This window comes from Orycteropus afer, unplaced genomic scaffold (genome assembly GCF_000298275.1).
Source record: "Orycteropus afer afer isolate SDZICR_OR568_19922 unplaced genomic scaffold, OryAfe1.0 scaffold00139, whole genome shotgun sequence".
NCBI lineage: Eukaryota > Metazoa > Chordata > Mammalia > Tubulidentata > Orycteropodidae > Orycteropus > Orycteropus afer.
In genome coordinates, this window is record NW_006921726.1 from 3,083,647 (window position 1) to 3,092,290 (window position 8,644).

Consider the following 8,644-nt stretch of genomic DNA (forward strand, 5'->3'; position numbering starts at 1 on the left):
TTCTGTGTCTGTGTTAATTGGTTTCCCTTTTCTTTGTTGAAGAGGGTCTGTGCAATCCTTCTGCCTAGTCCGCCATCTTGCCCCGCCTCCGCTCAATAAGGTTTTACACAGCTATTGTCAGCTGTCATCAAGTTGGCCCCCACTGTGACTCCATGCACAGTTCTCAGTTGAAACTCAGCCATCCTCATGATCAGTTGCATATTGTTATAGAGGAAAAGAGACTCCTGATCCAAACAGGTTCAATAGAGACACTTTTATTAAGCCTTGGACAGGACAAAGACAATCATCCAGGATGAGGGAAACTGTCAGCATGTACACAGTACAGAAAGCTGAACAGAGTCCATTGAGTCATGGCCATGGGGCTAACTATATATGATTGGGAAAAAAAGGAATCATCACAAAATCATGATTGGTAGTGATCAATTCATCACTGTTGCAGGCAGGACTACAGAAGCAGGGAAAAAAACATTATGAATTCAAGATAGAAAAAGATTACAGGATTGGTTCTGGGCCTTGACTTCCTGGCTAGGTGCTGGTCTGGATAGGCTATGACTCATGACCGTGCAGTCTGAGTCTTAGCCACAATACCAAGACCCCAACCTTAACCAAACAATACCAATACCAAGACCTCAACCTTAATTTAAATTAGAAAGGGACACACTCAGGCAAGTTCCCTAGTTCTGTGTGTGAGCAAAATCTACTTTCAACCACATTCTTCCTGAAGGCAAACTGCCCCTCCTTACGTTTGTCCTGGAACTTGTCTATGCATAGCCAGTGTTTGTTCAATGGTCACAAAGGACCCGAATGGCATCTGAAACTTATATCAAGCCTTAAAATGGAGTTAGGACTCAGATTACAGACTTCCACAACCTCAAGTGCTTTAGAATTTAACCTCTAATATAATTCCTCCTCTGATCATGGATTTTACTTAAACTCTTTTGATCACATGTAGGTTGGTGTGGTTTCTTCTGCACAGACTGCTTGATGGCTCCTTTAGATGGCTGCTTGTTTTAGGACAAACTTTTAAAACCACAGACACTATCTTTCTTGATAGGTGGGCACCATCTAATTTCTTCACTATGCTTCATTGTAGCACCCAGTCTTTAGTGATCATTTTATGAGGGCAAGGATGGAGCAGGGCCATATTGGAATAATTACTTGGCCCATGGTTAGGCTATAAACCTTAAAATGGGAACTCAACTCCACCTGTGAAATATAACTTGTGAATATATATAACTTACTTCATGGGCAGCATGTTAGTTTCCTGAAAAATTACATCCACCACTCTTTTGTCAATTTGCTGTACTCTGGTGGCTTGTGTGTTGCTGTGAGGCTGGGGGCTCTGCCACTGACATTCCAAATACAAGCAGGGCCAGCCATGATAGACACCTTTCAGTGGAGCTTCCAGACTAAGACAGACTTTGAAGGAAGGGGCCATCCACTTCTCAAAGAAGTAACCAGTGACAACCTCATGAATAGCAGTGAAACTGTCTGATATATTACTGGAAAACTTTATGAATAACCCTGAAACTTTGTTTGATATAGTGCCAGAAGATGAGTTCTTCAGGTCAGAAGGCACTCAAAATATGACTGGGGAAGAGCTGTCTCCTCAAGGTAGAGTCGACCTTAATGATGTGGATGGAGTGAAGCTTTCAGGACCTCCATTTGCTGATGGGGCACAGCTCAAAATGGGAAGAAACAACTGCAAACATCCATTAACAATTGGAACATAGAATGTATGAAGTATGAATATAGGAAAATTAGAAGTCAAAAATAAAATGTAACATGTAAAGATTGATATCCTAGGCATTAGTGAGTTGAAATGTACTGGTTTTGACCACTATACCAGGAATGACAAATTGAACAGCAATAGTGTTGTATTCATCATCACAAAGAATGTTTCAAGATATATCCTGAACTACAATATTGTCAGTGATAGGGTACTATCCATACACCTACAAGAAAGTCAAATTAATACTACTATCATTCAAAATTACACACCAAACACTATAGCTAAAGATGAGGAAAGTGAAGATTTTTACCAATTTCTGCAGTCTGAAATTGACCAAACATGCAATCAAGATGTGTTAATTATTATTGGTGATTGGAATTCAAAAGAAAAAAGTTGGAAACAAAGAAGAATCACCAGTAGTTGGAAAATATGGCCTTGATGATAGAATGATGCTGGAGATCACATAGATAGATAGAATTTTGCAAGATCAATGACTTATTCATTGCAAATACCATTCATTTTCAGCAACATAAATGGCGGCTATACATGTAGATTTTGCTAGATGAAATACACAGGAATCAGATTAACTTTATCTGCAGAAAGAGGTGATAGAGAAGCTCAATATCTTCAGCCAAAACAATGCCAGGAGCTGATGATGGAAGAGGCCATTAATTGCTCATATGTAAGTTCAAGTTGCAACTGAAGAAGATTAAAAAAAGTTCTCAAGACCTGAAATATGACCTTGAGTCACATTTCATGGGCAGCATGTTAGTTTCCTGACTATCTGAAGAATAGATTTGACACATTGAACACCAGTGACTGAAAGCCAGACCAATTGTGGGACGACATGAAAAACATCAGATATTAAGAAAGCAAAAAGTCATTAAAAAGACAAGAAAGGAAGAAAAAACCAAAAAGTATGTCTGTAGAGACTCTGAAACTTGCTCTTGAACAGAGAGTAGCTAAAGCAAGTGGAAGAAATGACAACATAAAAGAGCTGAACAGGAGATTTCAAAGAGAACTTGAGAAGACAAGTCAATTATTATAATGAAATATGCAAAGACTTGGAGATAGAAAACCAAAAAGGAAGCACACTCACTTTCTCAATCTGAAAAGAAGTAAAGAAAAAGTTCAAGCCTTGAATTACAATATTGAAAGATTCTATGGCAAAAATATTGAAGATGCAGAAAGCATCAAAAGAAGAGGGAAGGAATACACAGAGTCACTGTACCAAAAAGAATTGGTCGATATACATCTATTTCAGGAGGAGGCATATGATCAGGAACCAACAGTATTGAAAGAAGAAGTTGAAAGTGCATTGAGGAATTGGTGAAAAACAAGGCTCCAGGAATTGAAGGAATAACCATTGAGATGTTTCAACAAACGGATGCTGTGCTGGAAGCACTAACTTGTCTATGCTAGACAATTTGGAAGACAGCTACCTGGCCAACTGACTGGAAGAAATCCAAGTACATACACATTCCAAAGAAAGGTGATCCAACAGAATATGGAAATTATTGAACAATATCACATGCAAGTAAAATTTTGCTGAAGGTAATTAAAAAATAGTTGCAGCAGTATATTGACAGAATTTCCAGAAATGCAAGCTGGATTCAGAAGAGTATGTAGAACAAGGGATGCCATTGCTGATGTCAGATGGATCTTGGCTGAAAGCAAAGAAAACCAGAAAGATGTTTACTTGTTTTTTATTGAATATGCAAAAATATTTCACTGTGTGGATCATACAAAATTATGGATAGCATTGCAAAGAATGGGAATTCCAGAGCACTTAATTGTGCTCATGAGGAACCTGTATATGTAGAGGCTGTTTTTCAAACAGAACAAGGGGAAACTTCATGGTTTAAAATCAGGAAGGGTGTGTGTCATGGTGGTATCTGGTCATCTTCCTTATTCAATCTGTATGCTGAGCAAATAATCTGAAAAGCTGGACTATATGAGGAGGAACATGACATCAGGTTTGGAGGAAGAGTCATTAACAACCTGCAATATACAGACAACACAACTTTGCTTGTTGAAAGTGAAGATGATTTGAAACACTTATTGATGAAGATTAAAGACTACAATCTGCATTATAGATTGCACCTCAACATGAAGAAAACAAAAATTCTCACAACTGTACCAATAAGGAGCACCATGATAAATGGAGAAAAGATTGAAGTTGTCAAAGATTTCATATTACTTGGATCCACAATCAACAACTTTGGAAGCAGCAGTCAAGAAATCAAATGTTGCAGAGTTCCAGTAAGATGGCAGAATAGGTAGAAAGACTGTACAGACCCTCTTCAACAAAGAAAAGGGGAACCAATTAACACAGATACAGAAGATAATCCTGAACCCTTGAACCTTGAAGGGAAGGATATAGAAGTGGACTAAACTCCAACTAGTGGAAAAATATGCATGAAAACACCAAAAAAGGAGATGGACGGATGGAGCCGCAGTCTGGCAGCAATCCTGATGGCACAGACAACTTGGATATTGCCCAGTGGGGCTAGGATTTAAGATTAACCTAAAAATCGGCCCTGCTAGCCAGGGACTGCATGGAGGACTGCTCTGGTGGCTGTAGAATAAAAAGGGGAAGAAGTGAAGTGGAAGGTGGGCTGAGCTGTGGACTTTTGTCCCTCTGGAGGGCACAGCCATTTTGAAGGTTTTCAAGCAGCTTGACCATTTTGGATATTTAAAGCAACAGCATTCTCCCAGATTCCAGGGACTTAAGAACAGGCTCCACTTGCTGGAAACCCCAAGGACATTCTGGACACAGATGACTGGAAAGATGTGACATTCCCCTTGTTACTCTTATACCCCACATGCTCTTGCTGAATGGAGGTGCAGCCATCCCTCACTCCCACCCACTTTGTGGTCTGGCAGGAATTCCATCCCAGTCTGTGTGCTCTGACGGAACCTGGGTGCCCTGCTCTACCCTGCTCTGATTTTTTTTTTTCTGTTTTCTGTTTTTCAGATTGTTTTTGTCTGTTTTAAAACTACTATTATTATTACTTTTGTCTTTTTGCTATTATTTTTTATTCTTCCCCTTCCAGGTTCTAGTTTTTAGCTTTTTTTCTTTTCCCTGTTCCTGGTTGCATTTTTTTTTCTTTCTCATGGTTAACCCCATTCCTTGTTTTTCTTTTTACATTTTTCCCATTTTTTATTCATTATTCTCATCTACTTTTTTTCTCTTATTGCCTTCTCTCCAGATATTGCAGTGTTTTTTTTTTTTCTTTCTTTTTCTTTCTTTCTTTTTTTTTGGTTACTGCTCCTGTGTGATTTTTTTCTCCATTTGCTTTTACTTTTTTGATGGTTATTCAATTGTTATTTTTGTCCAACTGAGTGGAAGACAGCAACAGTCCCCATATGACACAACTACACCCACACCTCCTGTAGCTTCACTTACTGAGCCACCACTTCCTTCTCCACCAACAGGCCAATGATAAACAACCACCAAGAAGAGCCTGATTCACCCTTGGCTGCTCTTCACAAATAGTTAACATAGATCTAAATACAACAACGCCATGATGTCTTGGAGACCACAGACCATCACAGTCCACACAAAAAAAGCAAGATAAAGTGGTAGAAACAAGGGAGCAGGGTATAGACCCAGAACACATCCCTGAGGAAGAAGCAGCACTGGAACTCTCTGATAAGGAATTCAAAAGAATTATATTTAGGTATCTTCAAAGGTTTGAGGGCAGAGCAAGGAAAACACAGACAAAACCCTAGAAGAATTTTGGAAGAAAATACAAGAAAAAAATGACAGATAAATGAAAAATTAGAAATGATTCTAAATCTACAGGTAGAAATCCAGATTAATATCTAAATTGTCAGAAATATATAACACATTGGAAGGGCAAAGGAGTAGTATCAATGCAATGGAAGACAGAATTAATGAGATTGAAGACAAATACCTGAATACTTCTTTGGAAAGGGATCAATCAAAAAAAGATCAAAACAAAATGAAGAAAGCCTAAGGTTCATGTGGGATACCATCAAAAGGAATAACCTTCATGTCATTGGAATTCCAGAACAGGAAGAGAAAAGTGAAATAACTGTGAAAAATTGTCCAAGATTTATTGGAAGAGAACTTTCTGATATGATGAAAGATGAGAATCTATCCATTCAGGAAGTCCAACGAACCCCAAACAGAAGAGACCCCAAAAGAAAATCACCAAGACATATAATCATCAAACTCATCAAAACCAAAGACAAAGAAAAAATCTTGAAAGCAGCATGGGAAAAACACAAGGTTACTTACAAAGGACAACCAGTAAGAATAAGCTCTGATATTTCAGCAGAAACCATGCAAAAGCAAAGGCAATGGGAGCCCCAAAATACATAAATCAGACTTTAAATGAGTTGAAAAGTTAAATAGATGACTCCACAGTCATAGTGGGAGAGTTTAATATACCACATTCAATGAAAGATAGAACAACTGGAAAGAGAGTCAACAAAAATACAGAAGAGCTAAACAATACAATCCACCAACTTGAACTTATAGACATCTACAGAGCACTTCACCCAACAGCAGCATAACATACATTCTTTTCCAGTGTACATGGAACATTTGCCATGATAGACCATAAGCCTTAATAAATTTAAAAACATTGAATACTGCAAAGCATCTTCTCAGATCATAATGCTATCAAATTAGAAATCAACAAGAAGATCAGCAGCAAAAGAGTAAACACATGGAAAGTGAACAACACCCTCCCTAAGAAAGACTGAGTAAAAGAAGAAATAAAAATTGAAATTAAAAAATTCCTTGAATCAAACGAGAATGAAAACACAATATATCAAAATCTTTGGGACATGGCAAAAGCAGTGATCAGAGGGCAATTTAGAGCAATAAATGCACACATCAAAAAAGAAGAAAGAGCCAAAATCAACACTTTAAACCAACATCTCCAACAATTAGAAAAAGAACAGCAAGAAAAGCCTACAGTCACCAGAAGAAAGGAAATAATGAAGATTCAAGCAGAAATCAATGAAACAGAAAATAGAAGGGCTATAGAAAAAATCAACAAGACCAGAAGTTGGTTTTTTGAAAAGATCAATAAAATTGACAAACCACTGGCAAATTTAACAAAGGAAAAGAGGGAGAGAACACAAATAACATGAATAACAAACAAAATGGGTGACATCACAACAAAAGCAACTGAATTCAAAAGGATAATATCAGGATACTATGAAGAACTGTACTCCAACAAATTTGAAAATCTGGAAGAAATGGATAGATTTCTGGATGCATACCATTTACCAACTAACACAGACTGATGTGAAAAAGTTGAACAGATCCATAACAAAAGGAGAAATTGAGCAGGTCATCAAAAAATTACCAACAAAAAAAAAAACCTGGCCCAGATGGTTTCACCGGAGAATTCTACCATACATTTTGACAAGAACTGACACCATTCCTGCTCAAACTATTCCAAAACATAGAAAAGGATGGAATCCTCCCTAACTCATTTTAGGAAGCAAGCAAAACCTGTGTACCAAAACCAGGCCAAGACTTCACTCAAAAGGAAAACTACAGACAAATATCCTTCATGAATGTAGACGCAAATATCTTCAACAAAATCCTAGCCATATAGATTCCAACAACATATCAAGAAAATCCTTCACTATGACCAAGTTGAGTTCATATCAGGTATGCAAGGATGGTTCAACATTAGAAAAACAATCAATACCATCTACCATGTAAATAAAACAAAGGAGAAGAACCACATGATCATATTAATTGATGCAGAAAAGGCATTTGATAAAATCCAACACCCATTCCTGATCAAACCTCTTAGCAAAATAGGAATAGAAAGGACATTCCTCATCATAATAAAGGGCATATATGCAAAACCAACAGCCAACATTATACTTAATGGAGAGAGTCTGAAACCATTCCTCTTGTGAACAGGAACCAGACAAGGATATCCTCTATCACCACTTCTATTCAACATTGTACTGGAAGTCCTAGCCAGGGCAGTAAGGCAAGAAAAGGAAATCAAAGGCATTCAAATGGGTAAGGAAGAAGTCAAACTATCCCTATTTGCCGATGAGATGATCCTATACCTACAAAATCCAAGAGACTAAGTCAAAAATCTACTGGAAGTAATTGAGACATTTAGCATCGTGGCAGGATACAAGATCAACATCCAAAAATCAGTTGGATTCCTCAAACTAGCAAAGAGATTGCTGAAAAAGAAATAAGGAAATCAATACCGTTTACAATAGCTACCAAAAAATAAAATGTTATTGTTGTTATGTGCTGTTGAGTTGACCTCGACTCATAGCGACCATTCCTTGGGTTGCCAAGGCAGTATCACTACGGAAGTAGATTGCCCAACCTTCCTTCCAAGAAAATAACAAAATACTTGGGAATAAATCTTACCAGGGACACAAAAGACCTCTACAAAGAAAACTATAAAAAACTACTTCAAGAAACCATGAGATCTACATAAATGGAAGAACATCCCATGCTGGTGTATAGGAAGATTGAACATTGTGAAAATGTCAATTCTACCTAAAGCAATCTGTACATTCAATGTAATCCCAATCCAGATCTCATCAACATTTTTTAAGGATATGGAAAAACCAATCACTAACTTTATATGGAAAGGAAAGAGACCTCGGATAAGTAAAGCACTATTGAAGAAAAAGCACAAAGTAGGAGATCTCACACAGCCAAATCTCAAAACCTACTATACATCCACAGTAGTCAAAATTGTCTGGTATTGGTATAATGATAGACACATAGACCAATGGAATAGAATTGAGAATGCAGAAATAGATCCATAGACCTATAGTCAGCTGATCTTTGACAAAGGGTTGAAATCCATTAAATGGGGAAGAGAATGTTTGTTTAATAAATGGTGCTGGCAAAACTGGAGATCCATTTGCAGAAAAATG